This window comes from Rattus rattus, chromosome 14 (genome assembly GCF_011064425.1).
Source record: "Rattus rattus isolate New Zealand chromosome 14, Rrattus_CSIRO_v1, whole genome shotgun sequence".
NCBI lineage: Eukaryota > Metazoa > Chordata > Mammalia > Rodentia > Muridae > Rattus > Rattus rattus.
In genome coordinates, this window is record NC_046167.1 from 70,881,164 (window position 1) to 70,896,106 (window position 14,943).

The window sequence follows — 14,943 nt, forward strand, 5'->3', positions numbered from 1 at the left end:
TGCAGTCCTATTATGGAGAAAAGAAATGTAAGACAGAGATCTCTGACAAGCATATATACCTGTTACTCGTAGACACTGCAGCCTTACTAGAACTCTCATAGTTGATGTTTCCATGTTTAATGGTGTTCCTGAAAAAGAAACTCATAGCGGTACTTGAATGGGGGGGGAGGTGGTGGTAAAGGCACATTATTTAAAGGCACTTTGATTAACATAAAGCATCTTACACCATCTTATTTTCTGTCAACCTTGGATACTTAAAGGACCCTAGAGGCTTTCACCAGCCTTACACCCACTGCCTCAGACCAAGTACCAGCTTCCCACCTCAGGTCAAAGCTAAGCCAAGTTCCATTCTCCACCTACAGTTCTCGGGAGGAGCAGGGACATTCTTGAAAAACCATAGAATGTACTGACTGATAGTCCCCTGACCCTCTGGTCCCAGATAGAGTTCAAATGAGTATCACATGCTTGCTAGTCAATAGATTCAAAGGTCAATATGCTTAGCCAATAAGTTTAAACTGTAACCTTGCTGATGTAACCTGTACCCCTAAAAAGTATAAAAACTGCTTGTTATAGCCATTCGGGGTCACCCTCTAGTCACTCGACATGAGGGGCTGGTTGAGGGTCAACCCCAACAAGCAGGAAAAATAAACCTCTTGCATTTGCATCGAACTCTGTTCTCATGTCTCACTTGGGGGTTCTCCTGGTAGTTAAGACTCACTTTAAGCCTTACACTTGGAGTGGGGATAACTGCCCTTGGATCCCCTGCCATGCTGCTGGCTGCCTGTCTATGATGACAATTCTAATAAGTCTGTTACCCCAAAAACATTTGTCTCAGCTGTCCTTGAACACTAAAACCCAAAGTCTTTCCATGGATATAGGCTGTGTTTTATTAAATTATCAGGAAGAGGGGGAGGAGGAACTTCAGAGTTGAATCCCCAAGTTTACAAGTTTTCTCAGTCTGTCGAACATGAAAATTGGATTTTTTGTCACAAGAGAGCTCAAGCTTTTCCTCAGTGTATCCCACTGTGGCAGCTGCTGAGTCACTTGGCAGAGAGCGATCTCTTTATTCTAAAGCCTTCTCAGCCGCAGAAGCCCACTCTTAACTTTCTATATTTTGTTATTCAAATCCACGCTGCAGGCAGACAGGAAGTATTTACTCGGCCAAACTGTGTACAATTTGCATAGCAAAGAGATGACAGTTTTCCATTATCATAACAATACAGAATTGTTCTGCCCTGAGCCTGCGGAGTATGAATATAGCAGCCAGAGGCACTTTGTACAGTCAGTTAATTAGGAGTACTCAGATGTCTGGGGCAGTCTGAGGCGGTGTTTTGCTTCTTTAGAAGCAAGGCAGTTTACTAGATGTGTTTGGGGGGCTTATTCTCAAAAGGTTTAAATACAAAAGCACCGCTGGCTACTGCAAATACCACCCAATTTGGGTTGAAGGATTATTAAAGGAGCTCTTTCTGGTCAAAAGAATGGAATCTACCTATGAGTAGAGAGACATCGACAATCCATTTGGGCTGTCACTCACCTGGCTAAGGAACATTCCCATGGGAGGCCGAGTCAGCTTAAGCCATGCTAAGGAGATGGGAGGAATACGTATCCTTTTAATATATATAGATATAATATTATATATGTTATAGATAATATTTATTAATACATATTATATATATAATTTACATTATTTATATAATTACATTATATATAATATTTATTGCCTTCTCAAGATCGCTGATTTCTAGGTAGTCACTAAAGAGCTGCTACACGGAGCAGAAAGAGACTTCTCTAACCAACATTGAGAAAAGGCATTGATCTATGGAAATAAATAAATATTTAGAAGGCGTTTGACTATGTGGGACCTATGTTTTGGTTTTTTTTTTTTTTTTTTTTTTTTCTTTTTCGAGCTGGGGACCGACCCAGGGCCTTGCGCTTCCTAGGCAAGCGCTCTACCACTGAGCTAAGTCCCCAGCCCCGGGACCTATGTTTTTATCTCATTGGTACACATTGTGTGTACACCTGTGCAATGCACCTCCTGGACCACCTTAGAATCTCACTGATAGGAGAGAAAACTCTTTAGATAAAACATAGTGTACCAAAATATTCCTACTTCACCTTTTAACCTGGATATAGATTACCTCCATGGACCACTGTCACTTCAAAGGGCACACAATAACATAGACAGCTGTCGTTAAGTGTCAAGCCTCTCTTCCTCCATGCCCACAATCGCATCACTTAAGCCTAAGTGTGACAGGGCAAGACAGTTTTGTATTCTTCCTGAGGGCATTTCGGGCTTCACTAGAATTTGGTCTCCTTGATTGAGAATCCCGTGGGAAATGGCCCAATTCTATTCTAGAAACCCAAAGTTGGGATACCCCTTAGGCCCTGTTAAACGGCGTGCTTGTACCAACCTCCCTTGCAGCTGAGTGAAATACCATGGTATAGTTGTGCCTTTAAAAGCCCCTTGGTCTAAATGCTTGGGGTTACAGGTGGGTCCCTGAAAAACTGAGTGTAATCCAAGCCAGCTGGAATAAAGACTTTCAATTGGCTGCAAGCTGTCGGAGTGGTCATCTCTGGTACATACCCTGTAACATCAGCATACATACCACAGTCTAATTTTAATCCGTCCCATCTTCAACTCACTGACTCATCCTGAAATTCTTCTCTGCAGTGGAAGTCAGATCCCAACTGCGTCTAAGTAGCAGTCTCTAGGAAGACTTCCTGGAGATGCTGGTTATATCACACGGAGATGGGCAACACATGCCCTAAGGGAGCCCATATTAATCTGGTTCGCATCCTGCTAACCATCGAGCCCCCGTAGTCCTAATCAGTCAACCTTGTAAAACCTCTAACACACGGGTTTGGGGATTTGGCTCAGTGGTAGAGCGCTTGCCTAGGAAGCGCAAGGTCCTGGGTTCGGTCCCCAGCCCCGGAAAAAAAAAAAAAAAAAAAAAAAAAAAAAAACCTCTAACACAGGTACGGTCTTTTAAGAACTCCAGCTGGTGGCACCGAAGCCACCCACATTTTAATTCACGACTCTGAGAGGGTGAGACAGCCGTCCCTCAGACAGAGCTTGACAAAGGACGGGTGGGTGAGCTAGGCGCACAGCCAGCCAGGGTTTTCCTGTGATGCAGAGGAATCTCCTAGGTATGAGCCATGGTGCTAATAATTCCTGTGGGGTCATGTGTCAGCCCGTGGTAAGCAGAAAGGGGGTACTGCCCAGAGATAGCTCCTGTCTGCATCCACTGTTTACAAAGACCATGTGAATGCCTTTGTATAAAAGGAGAGTCAGCTTTTCAGAGTCAATCCTGCATTCCCAAATAATGTGGTGAGCTAATAGCCGGCACACCTTAGTCAGCACAGGTGTGTCAGGAAAGGGATTTGGAGGGGCACCATCTTAAGCTTCTCCTGAGTAAAGCACCACCCCCTCAGGTGGCTGATGGCACTAAACCGACCCTCACAAGATTTGCTGCGGTGACTGTGGTTGGGGAGAGAGTGGTACCCAGAGCCCTGGCTCTGAAAACCTTTGGCTGGGGGGCTTCCCACCGGACATCCCAGATGCTCCTCTGCCAATCAAATCAGGTACTAAAGACACCTGGTATGAGCAGTTTGCATTCTCACACGGGTGGTGTACTTAAAAGCTCATTTTTTGTTGTTGTTTTTGTTTTAGTATCTTGAGAGTCTCACCTAGACCAGGCTGGATTTGAACTCACCACATAGCCAAGGATGACTTTGAGCTTCTGAGTGCTGAGGCTGCAGGTGTGTACCACCGCAAATCCTTTATGTGCTGCTGGGGATTGAACCCAGGACTCCATGAACGCTGGGGAGACACTCCGCCAACCGAACTATAGCCCTAGCCCTAACCTGTGAATTTTTTTTCATAAAATGTTTAAAGTCGTGAGTGCTGAGAAGCCTTTGACAATAGCTTGCTCGCCAGAGCAGAGAGAATGGAGAAGGCCTGGCAGTGACTATGGGCACCGGATGTCACTATGTCCAGATGCTGCTTCAGGAAATCAGGTAGAGATGTGTCCTGTCGGTGACCTGAACGTAGAGGTCACATCCAGGATAAAGAAGGAACTAACCCCAGACCAGCCAAGAAGCCCTACTGGGTCATTATGATAATCAGCCATTCACGTCTGAATCCTAGCAACTGTGGCTATAAATTTTTTCAAGGTTTTTGCAAACAACCTGTGACATGCACACATTCTCTAAATGGGCAATTTCGGAGGCAGCAGCCCATACCGAATGCTTGGCAGAGGATGTCACCATGCTGTCATTTAGCCTCACAGTCAGTTCCCCAAGAGCAAAAGAGCTCCCATTATGGGCACATTAATAACTGCTATAAATAGAGCCTGGGGGAGAATGCAAAAAACTGTTATCATGTCTCTCCGTGCGTGAAATGTAAGGACTCTATTAAAGAGGACAAGGCCTTCATGTCTGAGCTGGCTCTTCTGAAATGGGATTTCATCTGAGTCCTTGCTACGTGTGTTCTCTTAGCCTCCCTTCTGACAGGGAGCCCTTGTCCAGAGGTGACTGGTTTTTCTGAAAGCTGACAGCTATTACCATTCCCTTAGAAGGAAGATGCCTGGCTGACACTCTAGTGCCCTCTGCTGGATATCAAGTCAGGTCGGGCAAGAAAAACCTCTAGGAGACAGTCTCCCTCTCTCTCCCCCTCTCCCTCTCCATGTATGTATGTATTATGTATGTATGTTTATATATACATGTACATATATTTATTTACACATGTGTGCACAGGTGCATGTGTGACATACTTGTGGGAATCAGAGTACAACCTCCAATGTCATTCCTCAAATGCCTTCCACCTTTTTGTTTGAAGGACGGTCACTCTTTGGCCTGGGACTTTGCCAAGCAGTCTTGGTACTCCTGGAGTCCACCTGTCTCCACCTCCACCTCGCCGGCTCTGGAATGGCAAGTGTGCGTGGCCATACCCGGCTTTTCACCCAAGACTGAATTCAGGTGCACATGCCTGTGCAGCTAACACTCTACGCTGAGCTGTCTCCCCAGCCTGGGTCACTCATTTTTGATAAAGCTTGTGAGACCTATAAGGAGATCTACATGGGAACCGAGCAGGGTTGTTACAGTTAGAAAATATGTCGTTCCCCATAGCCAAAAACAGGATATCTGAAGATCAATCGAAGCTAAAGATACAGTAGGGACAAGGAGCCTGGCAAGGGGTGCAGAGCTCATTTTGAGGCCCCTAGGGCCTGCAGCCCCAGTTGCACCTCTTTGCTTGAGACTCAGAGCTTGAAAATTATGCAAGTGGTTGAAACCCTGTGTTACACCTCATCATTCAACAAATGCTGGTTACCCATCTGTCTCAGGGTTCTCTAGAGTCACAGAACTCATGCGTAGTCTCTATATAGTAAGGGAATTGGTCAATGACTTACGGTCTGTAGTCCAACTCCCCAACAATGGTCAGCAGCAGCTGTGAATGGAAGTCCAAGGATCTAGCAGCCACTCAGTCCCACAAGGCAGGCAGGAGAGGAAGGGAGAGAATCTTCCTTCTTCTAATGTCCTTATGTAAGTCTCCAGCAGAAGGTGTGGCCCAGATTAAAGGTGTGTACCACTATGCCTGGATCTGGGACTTGCTTTGTCCCAGATGACCTTGAACTCAGAGATCTCCTTGCCTCAGTCTCCTGGGATTTATGGCCACTTCGCCTCAAGATCTCCATGCCAAGATCCAGGTCAGAAACTTGTATCTCTCAGCCTCAAGATCAGGATCACAGGTGAGCCTTCCGATTCTGGACTGTAGTTCATTCCAGATAGAGTCAAGTTGACAACCAGGAACAGCCACTACACCACCTTTACTCCAACTTCCTTCTGAAAGCTGCAGAGGCTGAAAAGGTGCAAACCTTGGGTATGGGGCCCAAGGTCACACGCACTCAGGGGTAGAGAGGGGTGAATCCTCCACTCTCCCCTGGGTGTCCTGACCTCGGAAGAGCCTTCCTAAATCAGTGCCCATCACAAGGGAGCCTTCAGTCAGGACCTTTGATCGACTAACTCCAATCTCCTTACACCAGGATTGGCTGGGCCTAACAGTTTTCCCAACAGAGCATTTTATCCTAAAGATGACAGAAACCCAGGGTGGATCCAGGAGTTTTCAAAGTGAAGAAAACAAACTCAATATGAAACAGGCCAGTGAGGGAGCAGAGGTCCTAGGAGAAGCGGTCATTGATGGGAAAACATATTCCCAGGAGAGAGGTCTGTTCGTTCGTTCCCTAGTGGTTACTGAGCATTGCCCCCAGAATAAGCATGACTTCTTGGTCCCCATGCTGAAGAAGAGAAAAGTGTGTGGCCGCTGACCCTTTTGGGCTGCCATGCCCTCCAGCACCTGTTGGGTGGCCCCATCGCCTTTTCCTGAGGTTCCTCACACTCTCGGGGCTGTGACAAAAGCCACAGAAAGGCGGTTTCCTAAGACCCTGCAAAGCATGTGAGTCCGTCAACAAACAGTTTGAAAGGCAAAAGGCTCACACGGAGAGCTTTTGTCGCCCAAGTTCCACACGTGCTGAAGGGGATGGCATGCAGGGTGCGGGCACCAGTGGATGCCCCTCGGATGTCTTCGATGTCGAGTATGGAGGCATTTACCACAGAGCACCAGGGAGCTCACGCAGATACAGAGCTGCAGGCTACTGCTAACGGAACCCCGGAGCGATCCGAATTTGGCCCACTCACTGCCTCTTCATAGAATCGTTCCACCTGAGTCCTCCTCGGACCTTGGGAACAGGAGCACGCATTTTGCAGGTTGTTGTAAAGATTAGAGATAAAGACCCTGGCTGCTATATGAATGGTAGCTCTTGGTATTCCATAGTTAACCACAACACATGCATAGACCATGTGTGGCTCATTACACACACACACACACACACATACACACACACACACACACACACGAATGCATATAAAAATAGTCATACTGATCACTTTTCTATTCATTCAACATTTAGCCTAATGCTAGAAAGGAGGGGGGAAACACAGTCATTTGATTGCAAGGAGAAATGGGCTTACTTAGACAACGAAAAAAGTGAAAGTCACAAAGATACCGCCACCCCTTTCTCGTCTCCTTCTGAAATTAAAACTTCTGCTCACTAGAAGACAAGAAGACGAGGCCGAAGGCAGCCGTACCTGGGAGGGAGCACTTGCCCTGTATCCCTGCCAACAGGCTTTGATCCAGACTGCAGGCCTAAAACTTGTAATAGTCAAAAGGTAACTCAACTTAAAGCAGTGGAACATGAGTCAGACCCCAAGAGTTCTTACAGGAATTGGTGAGCAAATTGTTGAGCAGCCTATGGGACAGTCTCTTTAAAAATAATCAGAAACTCTGGACACATGATCCTCCGTTCAGCTCAAGTGGCCGCCAGGGCGACCTAGACCTCAGTGTGGCGGTGCTCCATCCTCACCAGACAAACTGAAGACTGCGTTGAAGGGCCAGAATGGAGGAGGCAGAGACAGGAAGCACTGGGCCTCCTGATGTGCAGCCCTGCCTAGGAGCTGGTGCAAGCCCTTTGGAGCCTTGGGTAGCTTCCTGTAAGTGATCTCCTACTGTGTGACTCAGCGGGTGTGTCTGGTCTGCATATCCCAGCCACCTAACTAAGAGGAATGATGCGGCCAGTCAGTAACATCCAAATAATATCGCTCATGTGGCTTCACTCAGACTCCCCAAACAAGAAATAGCTTCAACACAGGTAGATGATCAGTGCACACCCAGACAACGTACATATAACATGCGCAATGCATACAAACAACACACACACACACGATACATAATACATGTGTGACACATCACATACACTCAAGCACATGTACAGATGCAGGCACACACAGTGCATAATGTATGCCCCGCACACTACACACACAAACACACACACGTATATGCATGCAACACATAAACACACACTAATAACTGCGACAGAAAACCAAGCAAACTGCTTACTTAACATTCGACATATGTTATCGGTGGGGATAGCGCCCCATACCAAGCCAGTCCTCAATACCAGCTGGGTAGACTACAGTTCAATTCATTTGACACCACCTACCTGTGGTATATGTGGAGACATATACCACAGGGCAGGGCAGGGTCCCAGAGGTCTACCCCAGAAACCCTAGGCTGGGATCTATACTTCTGATCAGTTTGCTACAAACCAAGTCCCTACCATCCCTCCTCAGTCAGATGACTGGATAGGGCAAGTCACAGAACTCAGAGAAATAGTTGGCATTGATTTTGAAACAATAACAGTCGTTACAGAACTGCAGGCACTAGAGGTTCTGGCCTGGCCATCTCCATCCAGGCATCCCCGATGCTTACCGACCCAGAAACCCTCCAAACCCTGATCTTTAGAGGTCTACAGCGGTCTGTCTCATTACTGCTAGGAGGAGGACCTGCGCCTTTAGGACAGATTCCACAGTTTGGGTCAGGTCACATCTCCTGCAGCATTCTTGGACAGAATTAAGAAACTGTCTGTGCTGTGACTGAATGACCCTCAACCATGGCACCTTGCCCTTCCGCGACCTCTGTCAAATTTATGATGCTGAACTAAATCACGGGATACTACACTTCCTGCCAACCCTAAAAGGTGGATATCTCCTTTGTTCAGGGGATTTGGGTCTGAAGACTCCTTGGGGAGGTTTGTATAAGGGTGGGGCATTCTCTAAAGAGGCTCTAACAGTCTCCCTCCCACACTCCTTACTCTCCAGACTCTAAAGGGAAGCTTCTTTTCCCCTTCAGGGCCCCAACAAGTTTAGATCTCCATATGTTTTAATGTTTATGTCTAGCTCTTCCTCCTACATTGAGACCCAGCCATGGCCTTAAAATCCCTTCCTTGTAATCATCCTCATTCTCATTAAAGGGAACCGTGCCAGCAGACTAATTTTGCTACACATGACGGATCAAATCGGCAGCCATTGGCAGCCAGCCTTCTCTCTAAAATACCTCCCTGTCTTCCTGAGGCTTGGTAATTCATTAACCTTTTCACTCCATCACATAGAAGATCTATTTTCTTCAGACACCTCCCCGCCCACTCTCCCTTCTCATGGCTGTGGCTCTTTGCGGCATTAACTCTACCTGTAAAGTCAGTGTGCTCACTAGCTTACCACCCATGGGTTGCCCCTCTGGCGGCCAGCTTCAGAAGGACTGAGACCTCTGTGTGCTAACTCCAGTGCTTAGCCCGGCATGGGTTCTGCAGGCATTACACACATAAAACACGTTGATTTGGGCTAATGCACCTGGCCAAAAATGTAGGGTCAGCTTCCCGATGCTTGTTCACCCAAAGTGTGTTTGATGTTCTGAAGCTTGGATTTTTACAAAACTTTTGGTATACACTTTCCCAAGCAGGCCTGATTCTCTACAGGGAGTTTCTTCTTTTCCTTCTTTTTATCTGTACAAAGTAAGGTTCTTTTAAACACCATTATTGATTTTTCTCTCCAAAACACTTCCCTTCTGAAGTGTTTCTTTGTTTCATCCTGCTCCTTGTCATGGTTTGAGCCCTGCCAACCCTTTTGACTTCCAAGGAGCCCTTTTAGACGCAGCCCCATGCTCGCACACAGGCAAAGTTGATCTGCGTAAGGTCTTTTGGGGATTTATCGCCTCATCAGCCTCTCCAAGAAAAAAGTCAAAGGCTGTTTGTCCCCAGGACGACAAGCCCGTAGGAGGAGCCAGGATTTCCACTACCCCCATCAGCACATCACCCACCTTTGAGGTTTGGGGTAACCGACTAATTCGCCATCTGATTTTGCATCTGGTCCGTGGGAACACCGTTCACCAGCCTGGCGGCAACTATTCCTGGAGTAGCTTTTCTGACACCCACTTCTCCATGCAGAAAATCTGCTTTTGGGGTAGAATGAGGCCATCTGCTCAAAGATCTGGACCCCAAGTGCCAAACCTGCCAGTACTCGGGGCTGATGATCGTGCGGCTTCTCCCCACCTCCTGCCTGTACCATTCTCAACCTCACCTGCCTCCACCCCATTTTTATCCATTCTCTGGGGCCAGTGGAGATGGCTGCTGGGAGTGTCTACTGAGTCGCTCCAACCTTTTGAATGGATCAACTTTGGGGCAGTGCCAGCTGGGGACAGCATTGCTTGCTCCGTCTTGAATTTACGTCCAGAGCAACTCTGCTTTCAGTCCACTTTCTTTCCTCAGTTTGGTATTTTCAACTTGAAGTTTTCTTCTCTTTCACCGCCTATAAAATTGTGTCCCTAAGAGTAAGTTAGTGCTGGAGGCATTCAATGGTTCGCACTGCCTCTGAAGTCCTCTGTCAGGAGAGCATCGTTGGCTGCCATTTTTGACAAGAAATGACAGAAAGTCATTAAGCAATGAACAGCATCATCTCCAATTTACCTTTTCTTCCTTCCTCCCTTCCTTCCTTCTTTCCTTCCTCCCTCCCTCCCTCTCTCCTTTCTTTCTTGCTTGCTTGCTTGCTTTCTTGCTTTTCTTCAGAGAGTCTCGTGTATCTGGTTCTGGCCTCAAACTCTCTGTCACTGAGCATGACCTTGAATTAAGATAGAGAAACAAGCCAGGCTCAGACTGAAGAAGATTGGCTGCACTTGAAATGTTTTATTTTAAAAAAAAATGAAAAATTGTAAAAAACAGAGTTGAGGCACCCATCTTTAATCCCAGCACTCGGACAGCAGAGGCAGGCAGATCTCTGTGAGCTCCAGGCCAGCCAGGGATACCCAATAAGACCCAGGATCTAGATAAATAAATTAAACCAACAGGTTGTTTGATTTATAAGGGTTTAGAAAAGTTAGACCGTAGATCGTGAAGTTGTCCGATACCATTTTAACTTGGCTCAACAGCTGGGTGACCAGGAAACACCCAGCAGCAGATAAGAATGAACGAGAACAGCCCTGTTGACAATGTGAGCACCCAGCAGCAGGGACAGCCATTTTCAGACGGCATCTCCAGGGTTGGAGGGTGCATCAGAAAACTGGTTCCCAGGCATGGTTTCTATGTAGCTCCATGGGAGCAGCTGGGGAGTGTGTGAGCGTAACATGAAAATCGTTAATTCTGAGTTTCTGTAGCATCTCTGAGGAGAATCATCTCTTTTCTCATATCTATTCTCACACCACCCCCTCCCCATCGGGAACCTCAAGGATCATTTCTGGTTCTTGCATTTGGGTCAAAGAAAGTCACAACCTGAATGCCCAGCATCCTCTGAGCCAGGGTGTGTTTCCCGAGTTGGCCAAGTCCCCTGCAACAGCAGGCTCTGGGTATGTAGCAACAGCAAGTGTAACCACAGGGGCCCGGTTTGTTTTTTTGTTTTGTTTTTTTTTCTCTCTTCTTATTGTTCTGAGGTAACAGTGACAGTCTGATTGTGGGTTAAGTTGGTACCCTGTTAGTCTAAAAATATGTATGCATGTGCCTGAACACTTTTCACAGGGCTGTTGCGCCATGTTTCCACACTCTCAGGCATAATAGAATGACCTGACATCTGGGGGCTCTAGAAACCCAAACACCTGGGTTCGAATCATGAGTCTACGACTTCCTCTCTATGAACTTCCGGGTGGAGACCATCTTCATCAGCTCCTCCCCCCATGCGTGGACAGACACACTCCACAGACTGGACCAGAGAATTATCCATGGAAAGGAATTAAAGAAAGGTAATGGTTGGAGCTTTCGTAAACATCTGCTCGGTGTCTCTTCTGGGCAGAACCTGCTAGAAGCGCTGGGCAAATGAAAGAGGGAAGTAGACTGACTTGAGTAAATGAAGCTGTAGACACTGTTGGGCTGGGGAAAGGGGAACTGAGCCCCAAAAGGAGGAACTGAACTCAGCTGATACTCACTGCTGTCAAGGGTCACCCTTGAATTGTGTCCCTTCGTGGCAAAAACAAAATGTGAGTGCTATTTGTCGGAGATTCTCAATGGCCAGAAAGGGAAGCCCATGCCCCTGTAGCCCCTCACAAAGTATGTTAGGCTTTTATTGCTGTGAACAGACACCATGACCACAGCAACTCTTATAAAGGGAAACATTTAATTGGGCCTGACCTACAGTTTAGAGGTTCAGTTCATTATCATCATGACAGGAAGCTGGCAGCACACAGGCAGACAGGGTGCTGGAGAGGGAGCTAAGAGCTCTACATCTGTTTGTGCTCTGTTTTCATTTTGAAAGCAAGGTTGGTTGCCCCAACTGCACAGGACGTGCGTGCTTGGTCACACAGAAGAGACAGGGGCAGGAAGTACGTCAGGCTGTGTGCAGCTTCCCATTGGTTAAAGATGAGAAGTACATGTTCTTGCAGGCTTTGCCCTTATAAACACCTGACTAGCACAAAATGCGATCATTCTCTGGGAATCCCAGGTATGGACCTGGCTGGTGCCCACCATCCTGGCCAGTTGCTTTAAATTTGGCAAAAAGAAAGTGACCATGGTCTTATTCTTGCCCCGTAGGATTATCAATATCTTATGATGTGTGTAATTTATAGAATGAATATACATGTTCCCATTCTCCAGAATTAACAGCTAACAGCACCCATAACTAACCCCATGTTAATATCCCATTAGCATTGGCAGAATTACTTCCTAGATCAAGTGCTCACAATCAAATCATAGGGACCTGTGCTCACATCAACCAAAATTAGGGTGAAGAACAATCAAGGAAGGGACTCAGGGTTGGCCTGTGCATAAATGAGTGCACATGCATGCACACATATGTGTGCGCACACACAGTCAATATTTTAAGGCAATATCGAAGTTATGTTCATAAAAACAATCTTTAAGCAATATCTAAGCAGGAGTTCAGAAAAACATAATCTTTCAGTGTGGGCTACAGAAATGTAGCACAGTTTCTTATAGAACTAAGAGCGATCACAATTACTCAGTATCATCTCACTTCTCTCCCTGTGCAAATCCCTTGCTCATAGCCATTTTTTCCCCTCATTTTATGTATGTAGGTGCTTGGCCTGTACGTCTGTGTGTCACATGTATGCAGTGACTGTAGAGGCCAGAAGAAGCCATCAGAACCCTTGAAACCGGAGTTAATGAAAGTGGTGAGCTCCAGGTGGGTGCCGGGAACTGAATCCAGGTACAAATATTTCTTATAACATACAATTACAGGAACAAATTGCAGCCATAAGTCAAAAACATTTAGATGCCTGGAAAATGGATAAACTTGCAACGTCGTTTACTAAAAGTTTAAAAGCTTTGAATCCTGTGGATTGGATTCAGTATTGCATCTTCGCAGCTGTAGGGTCAGGGCTGGTGATTGTTATATTATTAATCTTCCCTATTCTTTTTAGGCTAATCCTAAAGTCCCTCCATACCGTCAGACAAAATATCCTAAAGCTTCGTCTTAAAAACAAAAAACTGGGAACTGCCACACCCACTCCAGTAGAGTCTGTGTGATATGAAGTTCTTATGCTTCATTCTATCCAGAACAGAGGCTTGTGCCTGGAATGGCTTGGCCTCCTGGAGGTCCCTGGCCGTCTCCCTACAAATAGATGATGACTAGGGTCTATGCTTGCAGTGGAGGGGCCTTCTGTGTTTTAGCCTTGGTGAACTTAGCAACTTTAAGCCTGTCAACGATATCTGATTTTAAGAATATAACAGTGTGGAAAGATGGTCATGTACCTTTAAATGTCTCAGGAACTGAAAGTTCAGAGACGAAAACATCTCACACCATCATGATCCTGATGAACTCAACGGCTGCGATGAATTCAACTGCTGCACTCATTAGTTCCCAGAAAATAAAAGAGAAATTAATTGCAGCTATTAAGAACATGACTGTTCCAGAAAAGCCTTTCCCCCCTTTTTGGGAAAGTTTTGTTTAGCATGATTCAAAACAGTAACAATTCTTTTAGAAAGATCATACACAAGTCCCAACAAGTTAAATAAACTTATCGAGAGTTAACTATGGTTATAAAAGTTTCCACATTATTCTGAGGGGCCACAAATATAAAGTTTAAACTTTATTAAAATAAAGGTAAATGTTGAATGCATATCTGGTGCCCACAAGTCTGGCAGTATAACTGCAGTTTTCTAAACTATTGTTTGCAGTTAAGAATTGTTTCCTAGTCTGTACGTTCCGCTTTCCTCCTTGCAAGGGACATTTGGTGGGGTGATGAATACGAGCTGGATGATTGCCAATTATGATGGACCTGTTCTAACTGCTTAAATCTACCAAGAGGTAAAGCTTTTCGCAGCAGCACACACCTCGAGTTTGTGTCTGTCTGTCACGCCAAATCCGTTCTCTACCTGAACTCCAAGCCTTGGTCCCTCTGCTGACACACTCCCCTGGGTGGTCTGCAGCAATAGCCAATGCACTTAACCTCTAAGCCACCTCTCCGGTGCCCGGCAAAGATTTTCTTTTTCTAGCAAGCCATTTGTTTGTGAGTCACATCCCTCAGCTCCTGATATTTTTCTGGTACACAGTGGGAGTGGCAGCCAGATGGAGAAAGACGATGCAGAGAGGTAAGGGTGACGGAGAAACAAGAGCCATGGTGTGCTATGACAGGGGAGCAGGGGAGGAGAGGCTCAGGAGACCCCGGGGAGTAAACAGGTTACACACGGGGAGAACCGAAACCTGGAAGAGCCTCACGGCTACTCCCTAGTAGCAAAACAGAAACAGTTGCTGCAGGAGGAAACTCTGAGCTTTGACACTGCAGGGGAGACGTCAGACGGTCCAGCGGCCTGCAAGCTGTGCAGAGAGACCCCCCACCCCCTGCCAAGCTCAGCTTCCAGCTAGTGTGGACCTCACCACCCTGCAGCAGATACATGAGAGTCTCTGCCTCAAAACAAGGATGACGTGACAGCCAAGTCCCCAAAGTTGCCCGTAACCTCCACACTCATGCCGTGGCACGCATGTGTGCACACTCACATACACGCATGCACACATGGAGGGAGGGAGAGAGAGAGAAAGAGAGTAAAAGTGCAGTGTAGATCCTATACTAAAAACACGCAACACTAAATTCTGGGATAAGAGAGGTACGATGGTCCC